The following is a 19,118-nucleotide window of genomic DNA, read 5'->3' as shown; positions in this document are numbered from 1 at the left end:
TGTACAGCAAACCGGGCATCTGTGAGAATTCTTTCTTCTTGAGGCAACTAGACCTTAGGATACAGAATTCAGCACTACAAAAAAAAAAAAAAAGAGAGAGACACCGATCAAAGGTCAACATATGGATACCCCACTGAATCTACTGGTTTTGCACCAAGGCTGGGTTTCCTCTGCTCTGCTTCCAGTCAACAGGCTGGTAGACACATTACTAGCAGTTCCTTCCTACTGGAAGTGAGGCACTTGCAAGAGAGTATCAGTCATTAGGCAGGGACCACATTTCATAGTGACTGACACCTCCTCATAGCTATGCTACAGATAGCCTGGAGATCTCCATAGCAACCGTTCCTTCCTCCCTGCTTCTCAGGCCTTCAAATGGTCCTACTGCTACTTCTCTGCCACCTTTATTTCCTTGTAGTGCTTCATCTAGCAAGTCCTTTGTCACCCAGTTCCATCATAGAGGACAGACTACCCTGGGCCCTTTCTATCTTTCTCCCTCCCTTCCTTCCTCCATTTGACCACTGAGCTCAGTTTCTTGGTTCAAACCTATGGGTTGGGTTCTCTTCCTGCAGTTTCTATTCCATTGTTCCAGTCCAGAGCCGACCTCAGGAGGCTGTTGTCTACTCCTTGTGCCTCTAACCAGTTTGCCAAGTTAATTTTTGACAAATAAAGACCTAGAGTAATACACAAATACTGACTCCTTTTTGGCATCTTATCCTTTTTGGGGGGCAGTGCACCCTGCATGGAAGTTGACAGTCCCCACTTCCCTTGGTCCTGCTTTCTTCATCATCTGTCCTTTGACATCTGACTTTTAGCTAGTCTGAACTCACGCAGACAAGGATCGGCCCATGTATGCTCTTTAGTTGGTGGCTCAATCTGTTACTCCCTGCCTCTGGGACTCCCTTATATCTGAAAGTTCTCTGCATGCAAAACAAGCACAAAACTTCTGGTTTTAGTTAGTCGCATTGTTATACAGTCCTAGCTGCTTTCTTTTCTTTTTTCTCTTTTTTTTCTTTTCTTTTTGTCTAGACTGTGTATGAGACCATAATGTCTTTAATTATATATGTTATGGTGACAATATTTTACTTGTTAAAGTAATGAGATCAATGATTTAAGGGTAGATTGTATCCTAACATGTCTAGAAGACATGGACTGATAAATGCAATAAAGCCTCTAAAAGGTCACCTCTAAATAGCATGCATCATTTTTTCTTAAGAACGTGGTTGTGGAAGTCAGCAATTCAAGGTAATTCCCATTATTTCCCAGCTTCACACTGGTGTGTTTTTTATTGTTTGCAAATAATACCTGACATTTTACATAAATATAAATGTTTATATATTTTATATAAATATAAAATGTCAGTTTTTATTGTTTCATTTATTAACATTTCAAATGCTGCCCCCTTTTCTTGTTTCCCACTTCAGGAGTTCTTGGCCTCATCCCCTACCGCTTTGCCTTTGAGAGGGTGCTACCCCCACCTGCCCACCCATCTCAACCCTCACGGCACATACACACAGCTCACCAACTACCCTGCATCCCCCTTCCCCGAGACATTGAGTCTCTCTGTAGGATTAGGCATATCCTCTCCCACTTAGGCCAGACAAGGCAGCCCTCGGTTACATATGTGCCAGGGCCCACGGACCAGCCCGTGTATGCTCTTTGGTTGGTGGCTCAGTCTCTGGGAGCTCTCAGGGGTCTAGGCTAGTTGATGATTCTCTTGGTCTTCCTATGGGGTTACCATCCCTCAGTTCCTTCAATCCTTCCCCTAACTCTTCCATAGGGGTCCCTGACCTCAGTCCAATCGTTATCTGTAAGTATCTGTGTCTGTCTCAGTCAGCAGCTGTGAGTTTCTCAGAGGACAGATGTTAAAAATAGGGTCAGGGTTTGGTGCCCACCCATGGGTTAAATCCCCAAACTGGGCAGTCATTAGATGGCCTTTCCTTCCATCTCTACTCCATTTTTGTCCCTATATTTCACTTAGTCAGAAAAAAATCTCTGTCAAAAAATTTGAGACTGGGTTGGTGACATCATTTCTCCACTGGGGCAGTGTCTGTCTCCTGGAGGTGGTTTCTTCAGGTTCCTTCTCTCCGCTGTTGGGCTTTTCAGCTATAGTCATCCTCACTGAGTGCTCTCAAGTGTCACACGCCTGTTTTCTTTTGAGGGTTTTTGTTGTTTCTTTGAGTATTTGTTTGTTTGTTTGTTTAGATAGTAAAGCTTAAAGATTAATTTTCTGATTGATCCTGATCAGCCTGACTGTCTGTAGATAGATATCTCCCTTGGAAACAAGCGAAAATGTGCAAACGGATTCCTGTACACAATGCCCAGTGATTAGAGTGTCCGTTACAATGATAAGAATGCAGATCAGCCTAAAAGGTTCATGAAAGTGCACCAGCTGAAACAAGTAGGCATGCAGTGCTTACACACAGAACTCAAACATGACTTCATAAACTGCTTCCTGCAGTGGCTCGCAACCTGGGGTTACCATGTCCGATATTTACACCGCAATCCATAGTAGTAGCAAAATTACAGTTATGAAAGAGCAAGGAAATAATTTTATGGTTTTGGATCACCACACCATGAGAAACTGTATTAACGAGTCTGGGCATTAGAAAGGTTGAAAAGCACCGCTGTGTGTTTGTGTGTGTGTGTGTGTGTGTGTGTGTGTGTGTGTGTGTGTTTAGGTATATACACCCACACATATATGTAAATACATACACATATTTATATCTACATCTATATCCCTATCTAGCTAATCTATATATCCTAAATACTTCTCAAGCCAAACAATATATCCTGATAGTACCCAAAGGATTGGGGTGAGGTGAAAAGGTTTTAGATTTTACAATATTACCCAAATTCAAAAAGTATATATGGACTATCAAATACGTGTTCAATAATACTCAAAGAACAACAAAAATGTGCTTTTTAAGTAAAAAACAAGTTTTAAAAAAATTAGGCTTATATAAATAACATTAACTAATGTTAATAAACACATATACAAGCCATTGCATTTCATTGTAAATGCATATTTGTTGAGAACAAAATTACTATTCTTTCACATGATCACCATTAGGGGAAATTTTTTAAAAACACACTTCTGATTGCTCACACACACACACACACACAAATCACTTTGAAATATTTTCACTTTCGATGTAGATGACTTGAAGCAATCTCGAGCTTCTATTTGGATTTGACTTTGCCATTTTATATGATTGACGGAAGCCCAGCTCTTCCATTTCAAAGTAATAAATCGGGATCAATAAAGTAAATCCTTTGCAATACAGTAATTGCCTAAGACTCGCGGTAGCTTTGTACATGGTTTGATCCAATTTAATTGCATCAGTTAAGCAAGGTGTACTTCACAGCTTCTCAAAAATAAATGTTAGGGTAGAAGAAAGTGGAAATTTTCCAGACCACAGGCTCCTGATCTTTGCGGTTCCACCCTGGAGGTGCTTCAGTGTTTTGCGTCATCGTGGGACCTGAATTTTTTTCTCTCCAGTTTTGACAAAACGACATAGAAATGCAACATCTTGAATGCTTACCTTATAATATACCTTATTTTCGGGTACCCCTTATGTTAAAGCAGACTTAACCAATCCTCTTGAATGCGTCTCAGAATTAGCCTGGAAAACTCCCTGTGGTCACCTGACGGGGGAGGTAAGCCATCTTCCTTCCGATCTGGGAAGAGTGGCCTTTGGAAGGGCCCCTTTGAAACACAGCTAAGGCAAGACAGATTTTAAAACCCTGCAGACATGGGCAAGGCCCTACATCCCTGGAAGCCGCTCCCAGCATCCGCTTACACTGAGGAACCAGATCATGCTTTGAGACTGCCAATCCACTCTGTGGGAAACAAAGCTCCTGTTCTCCTTCTCTGCTATGGAAAACCACGCTGAACACTCACGAAAGATCAGTTCACCATTACTTCTCCTTTGCTGATAGGCTTGATCCGCTTCCTCGATCCTCTACAAATCACACGCCGTCTTATGTCTGTTAAAATGTATAAGGGCACTGGTTTCATGTTTACTTGACATTGATTTGTCAACATTCAAACTTAAAGCAGAGGATCGAACTGATGGGTAAAACTGTTTGTGACTTGAAGACCTAAGACTTCAGAGGCCCATGGAAACCCTTTCATACATTTCTTTGAAAAATAATTTTGCTTTTTACTAAAAATAAACAGCCAATATGTGAATGTATAACATTTGCCTACAAGGCTTACATGATACTAGGTAAAAATAGTAGGGTATTTTTTTAAGACTAGAGCAACAGGGTTTTAATTTAATATTACATTAGTCCTTTCAACAAAATAAACACAGAAAATTTACACACTTGTATATGTACACTGTAAATACATTTACACTTCTGTGTTTGTTGCTGACATTTCTTCTTATCTAGAAATTAGCTGAGCGTTATATCGGTGAGCTGGTTTTCAGATGGTACCTACTGATGCTCAGTCAGTGAGCTGGTTTTCAGATGGTACCTATTGATGCTCAGTCAGTGAGCTGGTTTTCAGATGGTACCTATTGATGCTCAATCACTCACCATCATGTATACATGTTCAAAAAGTATATTTACTGTCTTTCACATGTTAGGCATTGGCTTTAAAAACAGGGAAATACTAGCATAGACAAATTTCTTATTATTGAGAAGCCTAACATTCTACTAGATAAGAAAGATGAATATATAGATAGGTATATATCAATAGATGATAGTTAGATAAAGAGATGATAGCTAGATAGATAGATAGATAGATAGACAGATAATAGTTGATAGATAAATGATATATATATATATAGATAGATAGATAGATAGATAGATAGATAGACAGACAGACATTGAGATAATATATGGCAGATAGGTGATAGATACATAGATATATACATATGAATGTATATATTGTTAAGTAGAAATAAGTACAAGAAAAAGATATAAAGTGTAAGAATATCAAGACAAAAATGGAGATCTGCTACAGATATTCACCAAAGCATGGCGTGGCATAGCTCACATCTTAGGAGACTTTTGGGCTTCCGTGTGAGTGACATGAGCAAAATGGAAGATGGAGGCCTGTTGGGAGAGGACCCTGGGTAAGATGGCGACACACGGTGGATGTAGAGCTTGCTTTGAGGGTGATCCAAAGTATTGGTTGACTGTGTCGCTCTGGAATATCTTATCAGAAAAGAAGTCAAGGATGCCTATGAAGAGTTTAGTCGGAGAAACTGAGTATCCGGTGGGGTAGTAAAACTTACTGAAATGGTTAATATCCTTAACTTCACCTTGATTGAAAGCACATCTGTTCCTGCCTTCTATAGTAGATGGAGGAACAAGGGGTGAGTGTCCATCTATGCTGTTTATATGGAGGTCTTTTCCCTGGGGCCATATTTTAGGTATAAATTCCTAAAGTTTATTTTATGTTTGATAAGAAGCCTTTGCCTACAGTACAACAGATATGAAAATGGCATCATTGTGACTATGGAATCATCACTATTTTTAAACTTTTTCTTCATCCTTTGTGAATTTCACATCACGTACCCCAATCCCACTCATCTCTTGGTCTTGTCATATCTGTCATCCTCCCTTGCAACCTCCCCACCCAGAGAACACAAAAAATAAAATTAAAAAATAATAATTAAAAAATGTTTGCTGTGGAAGCTGAAGTGTGTCCCAATGTGTCCCATGGTACACCCTTTTGTCCAAACTCTATTACAGATGTTTATTGCAATGAGTCATTGGTCTGGTTTGAGGCCTCTGGCTTCTGATACATTATCAATACCGGATCCTCACCTGGACCCCTCTTAGATATCCTGTTGTTGCCCTGAGTCATGAAAATCCTCCATCTTTGGATCTGCAGGACAAGCTCCTTCACATGCTCCAGCCGTTCATAGATGGAGTTTATGTTAGAAGTGGGTTATGTCAAAGACCCGGATCTGTGTCTGGGTGGTAGTTGAGTTGGTCAGCCTACCATCTTTCCCACACTCATGCCATTGGGGCCAGCCTGCTAGCACTGTCCGAGCAAGGGTCAGGGTCAGCTCCTCAGATTCCACACCACAGAGCCCAGGTCTAGTGTGCTGCCCAGGCCAGGGCGGAGCCAGCTCCAAACAGCCCTGGGACATCAAAACAGCCCCAAATGGCAGCACATACCAGGGTCTTCCTTGTGGCCTTTGGTGGTAACATAGGCCATGGACATCAACACAGATTCTTCACTGCTGCAGGGTCATGAACCCAGACATGATTCTTAGCAGCCGTATGGGCCAGGACCTCAACATGGTCTCAGATGGCAGCACAGGTTAATCACATCAGACTATTCCTCAGTATCCTTATGTCTCCTGCTCTGTCTCTCTTCCTTGTGCACACACGCTTCTGCTTCTCTTTCTCTCCTATTTTTCCACCATTTTACTTGCTTATCTTAGTGGTTCCTGGACCTCTGGGTATCTTCTGCCTTGCCCAAGCCATTTGGCAGCAAGATGGGGGTAGTGTGGGCATGCTCTGCCCCTATCATTATGGGTTTATGAAGCAAATGCTCCCTATGCATGCCAGGCAGCCATGAACTAATAAATCCTCTTGCTTTCACCTTCCGAGTGTTAGGACTAGAGGTGTGTGCTGCCTTATTTGGTAAAGGGGGGCTGTACCAGTGTTTTAGCTATTGCAGTGATATAATACTCTGACAAAAGCCAGTTAAGGGAGAAGGTTTTTTTCTATCTCATAGTTCTAGGATATAGCTCATCATTGTGTGTCTTGAAGCAGTCAGTCACATCACTTCCACAGGCAAGAGCAGAGAGACAGTGCTGTCAGGTCCCTTCCTCCAACCTTACCCAAGCCAAGGCCCAGATTCAGAAAATGGTACTGCTTACCGTAAGATGCATCTTTGTACATCACAAAAACTTCCACAGACATGCTACTCTAACCTTATCTCAACCATCTTTCATTGCAAATTTCTTTATGGGTAATGACGTGCTGACCTTTTAACTAATCACCACTTTGACTTTACAAACAATAAGTGCATACCTCTAACTCCAGCATTCAGGAGGTAAAGGCAGATGAATCTCTGTGAGTTCAAGGCCAGCTTGGTCTACAGAACTTGTTCCAGGACAACCAGAGCTACACAGTGAGACTGTCTTGAAAAACAATTTAAACTAAACTAAAAAAACAAACAACCAAAATAACAACACACTTATAAAAGCTATGTTTTATGGTCTTTTTACCTTAGGAATGAGTCACAGAGAAACAACTTGTATGCATTTCTGTTGAACTACACTTTCTTCTTTTTCTCAGAGATACTATCATGGTTCCTATACTAAATGACTTTGTCTTCTGGGTTCAAGTGTTAAGAGGTGGTGGAACCTTTAATAGATGGAGCATAGTAAGAGGTCCTTCAATTGCTGTGCCTGCTGAAGTGCTAGCATAATTTCTTGGGATGCCAAGCCTAATTTGCACTCTTATTTCCTGCCTCACTGTGACATCTCTGTCCCCAGGGCCCTCCTGTCATAGTGCTGTCTGTATGAGATGATGTGGTCAGGGAAGACCTTATCAGAGCCTTCCTATTCAGATTCTCACTTCTGATTTTTGGCTAAACATACTTTCCTTATAAAAGATTCAGGTATTGTATTTCAGAATAGCAATAACAAATATTGCTAAATACACTAAACATAACATGAACTAATCTATCAATGCATAAAATTAATATTGCTGTATGGCCATTAAAAATACCAGGGAAAGAAACACTCTTTTGATAATCCATGTTGTTGATTTATTTTAAGTCAGTACTTTCAACTATCTCTTCTGCCCACTCCCACTGTGATGTATACTCCCTTACTGATAGCAAATATGACAAAATTATATTAAATAAGAAAAAAATAAGTTGGTGAGATGGCTCAGTAGGTGAAAGAGTTCTTTCTATTAAAAACTTAATGACCAGAAATCATTCCCTAGGACCTGGATGGAAAAAAAGAAGAACCAAATCTGCAATCTGATTCCTAACCCCTTTACATGCTTTGACTTGTGCATTCACACACACACACACACACACACACACACACACACACAAAACACCACTACCACCACCACCACCATCACCACCATATGCATAAACATATAATGTGCACATGAATAAATGTAATGTTCAAAAAGAAATCAATAAGAAATGACGAAAACATTTAGGGAAGGGACCAGAGAAGTAACCATCAAGAGTCCCTGACTATCTTGGTCTAATTTCATAAAACTGTGGCCTATTACCTGCTATCTTTGAAGGAGAAAAAAAAATTGAAAGGAAAATTGGCGAGAACCCCTGGGAGGCTCTCATTGAGGTAATAACACATTATTCTTTTCTTCCAATGTTCTGTGGCTACTGAGAAATAACCGGTGAATCTTGGCTTGACTCTCTATACTGTAATTTTCTCAGCAGGAACAAACCCTGCTTGCTTTTATCTGCAGTGGTCTCTTCCCCCGTGAACATGCTGGCTGCATTGCAGGTCTGCTCTTCAGAGCTGGGCTCACTCCTTGTAGAAAGCTTTCCCATTATAATTTGTTACTTCCTGTCTTTAAAAGTCCTGCTGAGAGTGACTCACCAGGGAGTCCAATACAGTATTTAAATGGCTCAGCCCAACTGCCCATGTCTTGCTGACCTCCATTGTCCCCCAGTGAAAGGATTATGCAGAACATGGAATGACAATAAAATGTATCTTGTAACAGGAATATGTTTTCTGTTGGAGCAGACATGTTTTCACTGATCTAAACAAAATGTAGATGCAACTAAACCATGAAATACGTGAGGGAAAAATATAGATTTCATTTTCTATACTTGCCTGGCTTGTGCTCAGATCAAACAATGCCACAACTCCCAAATTAGAAATTTTAGATCCTCAAATCAAGGACCCCCATGCTCTGTCCTAGGAAAGGTGACAGCTCAAATCACTCATGAGAAGCAGTCTTGATGAAAACTGCAAGAGGATTTTTTATTCTAAGGGTGCCGGGGTCCACAGTAGTACACCACGCAGGGGTAGAGGACTGAGGACCCCCAGTGCAGGATCAGGACAGCTTTTATAGGTTTCACAAGGCCCGTGAATCACAAACCAATCATTTTAGACTATCTAAGCCTGCACTCCATGGACCTATCAGTTCCCTAGACTCGGAGGTCTGTATTTGCATGGTCTCCTGGGTGGGGATGACAATGGCACTCAGGATAAGTCACTAGGGCAGGGGGTTTCTATGGTGCAAGCAGTTTGCTGAAGCCAGATAAGCTGTTAAGTCAGCTTATCTCCTGTTAACTTACTAGACCCAGCTCGAGTATCCAAGGGCTTGTCCTATGGCCATTCACCCAGTTTTATACAGAAAGCAGGGTCCGGAACAGCAAGGTGTGACCTTATATCTACTTACTGGCAGAGAGCAGGGTCTGGAATTTGAGTTATTTAGGAGTTCTTAGGGGTTAGGCTCCTTTAGCTTGGGGTCCTTGGAGGGGTTAGGTTATATTTTTTATTCTTTCAGAAGTATTTCTATTTTGTCAAAACATACATGTGATCCATATTTCTAAAAACTCATGAAATTATTTATGCAGAACACACTGTGCTTTACAGGGTCATGCTAGGCACCACTTAGACACTGCTTCCCATCTAAAGGAACCTCACCCGGCTAGGGTCAAGATATCTACAGGCTCTTGTCTATGATGCTTTGTGTATAGTCCAGAGGTGCATTCCAAGAATGGAAAATACCATGGCCAATATTGTCATCTTGTCAGGACGTAAACTCACTAGATATACGTGTGAGGGATTGTCTAAGTTAGATTAGCCTCTGGGCATGTTGGTGAGTGGTTAATTTTTGCATCAGTTGAGGTAGAAAGGTATAACACACATTCACACACATACACACATACAAGCACACACACAAACATATACACACACACCCACACTATGGGTGACTCCACTCTGATTAGGATACAGAATAGTATTAATGTAATACAGTGCACTGAGCAGCAACACACATTCATAACTCTTTGCTTCCTGGTTGTGAAAGCAGTATGACCCAGCTGCTTCAGATCCTGTTCTGCCTTGTCTTCCCTGTCCTAATGATGGCACCTATGAACTGTGAGCTAGAGCAAACGTTTTCTACCTCAGGTTGCTTTTGTCAGAGTGTTTTATCACTGTAACAGGAAAGAGAACTAAGGGTTGTTCAGTGGCTCTTGACTCACTTCTGTCTTTGAGGAATTGCTTCTGATTTCAACCAGATAAGTTTTCTGCCTTTATCAAGTTAAAGGTAACTATGCCAAACTAGCTGGGTAATTCAAAAACAATCTCTTCATTGCAAGGTTTTAAACCTCACTTGCACCTAGAAACTCTCTTTGACACATAAGCTAATACCTTTGTGTTTTCATAATTAGGATTTCCATATCTGTTTGGGTCATTTGTCTACCTTCCAGAGAGGCATGATAGAATGTGACTAGAGACATAACTTTACACTAAATAGTACTAGAAGCTCAAATTTGTTTTGAAATTACTAATACTTCAATAAAGGTGGGAGGGGAAATGCATATAAGTGTGATCTCAGTTTACTATTTCAAATACAACATTTGTAATTTGTACTTTTTATTTCATCTTTGAAGATAAAAATATAGTGGCTATGTTTCATTTAAACTTAATACAATTCACCTAAAAAAACAGTCACTTCACTCATGCATCTTTTCCCCATAAGCTCATCTGTTAAGAAATGAATTGATTACATAATTAATGCTTCTTTCAGAACCCATTGGTTATTAAATGAAAACTTCAAGAACAGATGGAAGATGTGAGCCTATGAACCGAGAGTCAAAGATCCTCAAGAGCTAATACATTCAGTTTTAGACTCTCTTGGTCACTGACCCTACAACCTCAACCATCAAAACAAAATTAATGGTTGTGGACCAGCTTCTCACACTGTCTTCAGTGCAACAGATTTAGAGTTTTATATTTTTATAAGATAAACCCGATGTTTTTATTATCCACATGTTTTGTATCTATGCTAAGAAAATCAATAATAAAAATCTAAGGTTTAGAAAAAGACATGAACCTGGCAAAGGAGGCTACTAGACATGAAAGGGAGATAAAGGAGATTGGAGAAATTAGAGACTGCATTATATACACATAGGAAACCATTAAAATGAGTAATTAAAATAAATTTTAAAAAGAATGTCAATAATTCTTTCAGAGCAAATGCAATTCAAAACATATTTCTCCTCACCAATGGACAGGAAAAGAGAATTAATCTCATTTTCCAGTCAAATAAACCAACTTTTTAAACTCAACAAACTTAGAGCTACTGTAGTTCATAGACGCCTCACTGCCAAGCAGAAGAGTCATTTTTTCTGGATATGTAATTCTTTCACAAGGTCTTAGGTAGGAAAATTGAGAAACAAAACTCTGAAATACTATTTTTTTTAAAACAATGCTATGTGTGATCATTTATCACTCAGATATAGATAATTAATATAGCCCGTAAGGCTTTGATTAGCGTGACTATGTATCTGTTTTATTTTTTTCTCACATCTTATCTGCAGTGGGTAGCACCGTAACAAGGACACAGCAGAGACAAATGGAGAAAGCAAAGATGGGCTGTGAAGTTAAATCAGGACATGTAAGAATGTAACCTGAGAAGTATGGCTGACATGTGTGATGCCATACAGATGTGACATCATTCTGGCTTGTGGCATCAGATGTTTGGAGATGGAACCTGAGCCACGGGATGGGCTTTTCTGGGGCGAGATGGTACTACCATAGAGGATACATGGGAAGGATCTATGGGGGCTCTGTGCAGAGGGGACGATGGAAAGGCAATATCCGAGACAAATAAAGTCTAGACACAAACACAGTGATCCTGTCAGTTATAGTCTACCTGCTGGGATGAAGCAGCTGACAAAATGCATCTTTCAAGAGTAAGGATTTTTCTAGGCTCACAGTTCAGGAAGGGACACAGTCAGCGGTGGCAGGAAAGGCAGGGCAGCATAGCGTGGTGGCAGCTTACATTACCTCTGCCATCAGGAAGCAGCGAAAGGGCAGACATTGTGGTGAACTACCAACTCCCAAGATTCACTCTCAAATACTCACTTCCTCCAACAAAGCTATTCTTCTAATTGGGAGCCACAAACTTCCAAGACAGCACAGCTTCCAAATACCAGAGAGCAGTTATAAAGTAATTGAGCTTCCTTGGGGCCAGTTCACCTCCAAAGCCCAGCAATGGGGATGATATAGGATGTTCTGCAAAGCAGCCACCTTCAGCAGTTCAAATGCTGCCAGAGCCCAAAGATGTCTGCCGTAAAGAGAGTGAAACTTTAATGGTGACAAAGGACAGATTCATCTGCCTGCAGCCACACTGACTAACACAGCACAGCAGGCTTCAGCTACAGAAACAAGCTGCACATCACAAAGGACCTTCAGCAGGCACTGATGGGTACTTCCTGTTGTGAACCATACTTTAAGAACATGAGTCACCATGTTCTCCCTTGCTGACTAGCTCTGTCCCTGCACAGTTTAGATCACCTGCAAGATCTTCTTTCTTCTGTCTCCTCCTCTCTCCAGTTATCACTTACCATCTCTCTGTGTTCCTGGCATGAGGCCTCCTTTTTGTTTCTCAAACATACTGAACACACTGTGTTTGGGGACCTCAAAAACTGTCAAATACTCTGGCCCCAGAAAAGCACATTCATGACACCCTACCCTTTATTAACTGTTTGCTCTTTGCCTTCTTTGCAAAGAGATCTAACTGTGCACGACCCCACACCCTGCACTTCCTATAACTCTTGCTTTTCTATTTGTTAAAGCCATCGTGTTGGGTGTCAAGATATTCAACTAAAAAGAAAGCATTATAAAGTCCGGGTTTATTTTTTAATATTTGGTTTTATCTTGATTTGTTCTCAGATGTCTCCATGCTGCCTAGAACAGAGCCTGGTATGTGGTACAATAAATATGCATAGGGTAGAGTAGGATGGACAACGGGAAGAGAAGTGAATAATTACTAAAGAGAAGGATTAAAAAAGGGGGAGCTGCTGCGTACTTCTTGTCTAAGGGAGCCATGGCCACAGAAAGGTCTTGTCCCTTCAAAGGCAGATCAATTACTTCTATCTGATCTCAGAAAAGCCCTATTCCTAGAAAGAAGGACCAGGCCATACATTAGGTTGAAAGAGAGTGTGAAAATTGCAGAGCTGCCCTATGAGCAGGTACAGCCATTTGTGTAAGGATTCTAGGCTGAGGCTTCACTGCACTTCTTAGAGTGCTGACTGGGAAGAAAAAAAGCTCAGACTGTGGATGGATGACCTTTCTTTGGCATTGCTTTCCTAAAGTCCCCCCCAGAGCCCACCAGAAGGGATACCCACAAAGCATGACATCAGGCTCAATCAGTTATTCTCTCTCCTAATTGCCTTACCAATTTAAGAGATCCTCCCAGGAGCTTAAAGTGATGCATTAAAGGATGGGCATGAATGAGTCTCTGCATAGCCCTGTGAGCTTCCGGGCAAAACAGAAGCTCTTGCTGTTGTGTCTGCTTTTTAACCCTGGCTTCAGCTGAGTAGGTGCGTGTTTCTATCAAATGATGGCCACTTTGTTGTGGATCTTTCCCTTGTTTTTCTCTCTCTCCTACATGGCCTCTGTCCTCGGTCTTCCTTGTCCATTGTTACGATAAAATATCGTGACAAAAAGCAACATAGAGAGGGAGAGGATTTATTTGGGTTATAATTCCATGTCACAGTCCGTTCTGGCTTGCTTTCTGTTGCCATGACAGCACCATGACCAAAAGCAATTTGAGGTGGGGTAGGGTTGATTGCATCTTGCAGGAAGATCACAGACAATGGTTTGGGTATTACAAGGCAAGAGCTCAGTACAGGAGCTTGAAGCAGAGACCGTTGAGAAGCTGCTGGCTGGCTTGCCCTTCCAGCTTGTTCAGCTCTGTTTGTGATAGATAGCTCAGACTCAACTACAGAAGAGTGGCATCACCTTCAAGTATCCTAGGCACACCAAGAATACCATACACATCAAGCAGCGGTTAAGAAAGTGACCCATATATATATGGCCACAGGCCGATCTGATTTAGACAAGTTTTTATTGTTGTTGTTGTTGCTATTCTAAGTGGTTCTAGATATATGTCAGTTTGACAGCTGAAGCCAACTATGGTACACTCCATCATTTCAGGGAAGTCAAGGCAAGAACTCAAGCCACTGGTCATGCCACAATCATCGTCAATAGCAGAGGCTTCATTGTTATTCCCTCTTAGCTGACTTTCTTCTCTCACACAGTTAGGGCTCAGGCCACAAAATAGTGCTGCCCTCACTCAGTGTGGGTTTTCTCTACTGTCTCAGTTAATAAGCAAGACAGCCACTCTAATCATGCTGTATCCCAACCCAAACTAAGCAGTCCCTCATGCATACCCTCTTTCCAAGTGATTCTATGTTGTGGCAAGTAGGCATTTAACCATTATAGCTCAGTGATAAAGCATTTGCCTAGCACGCTCAAGACCTGGAGTTAAATTCCTAACAACATATACAGATTATAAGTAAAAATACACCTATAAAACTAACCAGGAAGAGCACTCTTGTCTCGTCAGGCTTCATAGAAAAGTCCAGACAGCCTTAAGTCTCATCTGAAGACTCGGTCAACCAAGGGAAGATCCATTTCCATGGTCACTAAGGAGGCAGTGGTTGGATTCAGTTCTCTGAAAGCAGTAATACTCAGAGTCTCAGATTCTTTCAGGATAAGCTTAGCTAAAGGATAAGTCACCATGAAGCAGCTGGTCCATCAAAACCAGGAAAGGAGAGAATTTCTGAACAGAACAAAAACCTCCATCAGATGCAACATGTCACAGTCATGAAAATTACAATGACAACTTCTACCATGTTTCATTGTCTATAAAAAGGTCATAAGATGATGCTTCACTCAAAAGGGAGAGATGAGAGTAGACATACCAGGAATCAGCAGTCTCTGTGACCCTTGCAAAGCCCATCACCAACATTGCCTTAAGAGAGGTACAGACCAGCACACCACTGTTCAGACACATGAAAGAGTGAAACTCTGAATAGGACAAGAGGAAGTAAAAAAGGATAGTGTACCATATTTTCCTGCATAAATTAGGTAAGGTAGGTCTCTCTCTCTCTCTCTCTCTCTCTCTCTCTCTCTCTCTCTATCTATCTATCTATCTCTATCTCTATCTCTCTCTCCCTCCCTCCCTCCCTCCCTCCCTCCCTTGCTCCCCCCTCTCAAATTTTAAAAGAGGCAATTGAATAGAGGAATCTGGAGGTGGATCAACATGGTTTATTCTTTAAATTACACATTATCTCCTTTCCTCTGTACCTCTGAGTCACTCATGTACATCACTAAGTTATTTGAGGAACAGGATATTGAGAACATTCTATTTTCCTCTGACCAGCTCACTGCAAAATTGTGCACAGCATGTCTTACATCTTGGCAGAAAGGAACAATGCCTTCAAGAGAACAAGACAGCCATCATCTGCAGCATTCTCTTCCAGGGAAACATCACCTTGATGCTAACAAAGCAGAAAGAACTTTAAATGGAAGAGAGATTTAAAAATCCTTGAAAGAGAAAGAGTATACATCCACACATGAGTTTTTCTGTAAATGTACAAAAGAATTAACTAAATGAGGAAATAAAGGCCTATACAAATTAGCCCAGGATACAGATATTCAATTATCTCCCTTTTTTTCTTCTAGTTTTATCCTCTTTATTGGATATTCTCTGTATATACATTTCAAATGTTACCCTCTTTCCCCCCTCATCCATCTCCCACTTGCTTCCATGAAGATGCTCTCACTCCTAACCACCCATTCCCACCTCAGCACCTTGGCATTCCCCTATACTAGAAAAACCCACCTTCACTGGACCAAAGGCTTCTCCTCACATTGATGCCAGACAATGACATCATTTGCTACATATGCAACTGGAGCCATAGGTTTGTAGACAGATATTGTGTAAATTTGCTTTTGTCCTGGAATATCTAGGTGATCTGGTTGTCTCTTTCTGGGGCATGTCTCTCTCTCCTGTAGGTCTGTGGGCCCATGGGCTCAGGATGGAGCATGCTCCTGGATGCTTAGCAATCTGGAGACTGGCCATGAGTCCTGTTGGTGGTGGGCTGGCTCTGTGCTACCTGTGCTCTGAAACTTCCTGGCAGCCTCTTCCTTGATAGTCAGTGGAGAAGAAGTGAAAGCCCTTCTTGCGCTCAGGAGGGAGAGCAGTCTTGTGGCCCCTCTGAGTGGTTAGCCTATTTTGTATTCTTTTTATTCTTGTGCTATCAGCATGTCTTTCCCTAGATTTGGGGAACTTTGCTCAAGCATTTTATTGAAAATATTTCCCATGTTTTGGTAATGAAAGTACTTTTCTGATAGGTTCATAATTTACATTCTTGGTCTTTTAGTGGTGTCCCGAAACTCTTCTGAGCTGTTGAGTTCAGCTTAGGATCTGGAAACTAATATCATAAACAGTAAAAATCAGTGTTATGAATCTAATGAGGATTCTAGAGAAAATGTGATGACTCTGGTCACTGCTTGTAATAGATTGTATTTATTTACCCATTTAATGCTACTTTTAAAATAACTGAGGCTGATGATAATCAATTCTCAAAAGATTAATTCATTACACAGTGTAAATGTGGTGGTAAGAACTATTGCAGCTGGTTTGAAGAAACAAAATTGTGAGTTTTACAGTGGGAACTTTTTTTCCTGGAATCTTTTATAATTTCTTTTAGTTAGAGTGAGTTAATTTACAACAGAATAATGCCTCTATAGAAACAAACAAACCAACCTAGAAAATCAAAGCAACAATACAAAATACATCCTATAAAAGTCATCATAAGTTTGATAAATGAGAGGTGAATGGAAAGACTAATACCAGAGAGAAAGAGGAACCCACACAGTATCCAGGAGTGAAGTCCAGAGTCACAGTTTGTTATGGGTTGAAGATCAGAGAAACCAGTACAACCATTGACAGTTATATGGGGCTGAGAGACAAAAGCAGTAGACCTCCCAGAGACCTCTCAGCTTTTCTCTGTGATGCTTAGTTTTAGTTGTGAACTTCCCCATTCTAGAACCTCCCCAGAAGAGTCTCAGTGAGGGATTGTGTACATCAGGTTGACTTGTGAGCATTTCTGAATGTGGGAAGTCCCAGCCGGCTGTGAGCAGCATCTTTTCATGGACTCTGCCCTGAACTGTATATGACTACAAACAGTTGAGCAAGTACACATACATTTGTTCTCTCTCTGCTCTTGACTGGTGATGTAGCAACATACTCAGTTTCCTGCCCTGATTTTCCTGCAATGATGAACTGACTGTAATCTACAACTGTGAGATGAATAAACCCTCTCTCTCTTAACATGCGTATTATCATGGTATGTTATCCCAGCCACAGAAATAAAACTAGAAAACTCTCCAAGGACAGAGTTGAATTCTGAATCTTTATATAACATGATTTCAAAAGTTACATCAAAATCCAGTACATGTAACAAATTTTTCCACTCTCTTATGGGTATAAAAGGATTAGAATTGACAATCAGAATCCATCGGGATTGACAATATCTTGTTCAGAAGAACAAATCAAAATAGACTGACCTTATTAAGGTGGAAACATAGCTCTCTTTACCTTGTATGTAGAATGGGTCTTGTTAGCCAATACTTATTATCTTCATACCAGGAAAAGAAAGAATGTTCTCTAAAGAAATGGACAATATTACAGATCTCCCATAGTGCAACAAATAAAATTTTTGAAATTAAAAGTTTGAAGTACTGTGTATATTAAAAGTAACATCTTATAATCAAAACATTAAAGGTGGCGAACAGAGTAAAAGAGAGAAAGAGACTAGTGCGGACTTAAATAACAATAGTATTGAAACTTCAAAAACAAATATGAATAATGTATTCATGGAAGTAAATTCGTTATTGAAAACATGCATAAAATGATAATTTTTAAAATATTAGTCTATTAGTCATGAGTAAAATTAAATCCTTTCTCCCTCATTTTGTTCTGTGAAGGTAATCTTAAAGCAATAGAACAAGTAACTTATACACTAGGCAATGCTAATCTGAAAGTCTGTTTATTTAAACCAATAGACAAAGAAACAAATAAATCTATGATGGATGGATTCACCTGGTGTTGAGGTATGGGGTGTACTGAGAAGAGAAAAATGAAAGCTTCTCATGGACTAGATATGCTCCACCCTGACCTGACCATTACACAGTCTGAGCATCCATAAAAGTTCATTGCACTGCAAAGTTGTGATTTTGAACTTTACTGTCCATATACAGATTCCATAAGATGAAACTGGGTTATGGAGGGATAAGTCTCACCAACTTTGTTGCTCTTATTGAAAAGTCATTACTTCCTTATGGCATATTCCATGTACTCAGTGGCTAGAATTCTGGATCATTTCCTTGTTCACTGACTAACCCTCAAAGATGACTAGGTTCTAATGAGAAAAGATAAGTGGATTCTGTTTACAGGTAAAAGCACTCAGAAGGTTTATTGACTGCCCTGCCAGTAAACATGAGGACTAAATCAATATAAAACTATACTAAAATTTATGGAATAATAATGCAATAAAAAGTCTTCAAAGTGTTTATAGCCTAGTTGAAGAAATACAGCATCCCGCAATATATACAAGAGCTAGAAAACAGCAGGCAAACAAATTAATACAGTGTCGTGAAACCAGTTCTCTCTCAAAACCGTAAAATAAAACTTTCAGTTCCAAATCAGCTTCCAGTTCCTTGTCCCACTTTCATTTCTAGAAAGAAATAAAGACTATTATTTTACAATGACTTTTCAACACCATGAATGTAAACACATTTTCTTTCATTCTGGGTTTATACATGTCAATGCTTAGTTAAGACTACCATTAAACCTGCAAAGTGGAATTTAAACTATTAATCAGAGAAGAGGCAGCTCTATTGTTCATAGAATAAAATGATAGAAAGAGTCACACCACTTCCCTTAAAGTAAAAAGACCTGTAGAAGTGAGATATGGATATAAAGATCAGGCTATGCCCTGCTCTTAGTTTGAAGTATCATGGCCCCATTAGGCTTAATGTTTGAGTACTTGGTCCCAGTTGGCGACTCTGTTTGGGTAGGTTTCAGGCATGTGACCTTCCTAGAGTGAGCATGTCACTGTG

At 40.4% G+C, this 19,118-nt stretch overlaps 1 pseudogene across 1 annotated transcript in view; it reads left to right on the top strand.

The window, feature by feature from the left end:
• Window positions 1–4,986: 4,986 nt before the first annotated feature.
• Window positions 4,987–19,118, top strand: part of LOC308433229 (cytoskeleton-associated protein 2-like) — a 28,509-nt pseudogene continuing 14,377 nt past the window's right edge. Inside the window, exon 1 of the transcript in view lies at window positions 4,987–5,084. The product of the transcript in view is annotated as a cytoskeleton-associated protein 2-like (transcript). The remainder of the gene's footprint in view (window positions 5,085–19,118) is intronic.

This window comes from Micromys minutus (assembly GCF_963924665.1).
Source record: "Micromys minutus genome assembly, chromosome: 19".
Lineage (NCBI taxonomy): Eukaryota > Metazoa > Chordata > Mammalia > Rodentia > Muridae > Micromys > Micromys minutus.
The sequence above is the reverse complement of the archived record's forward strand: the minus strand, read 5'-3'. Positions and strand labels throughout refer to the sequence as shown.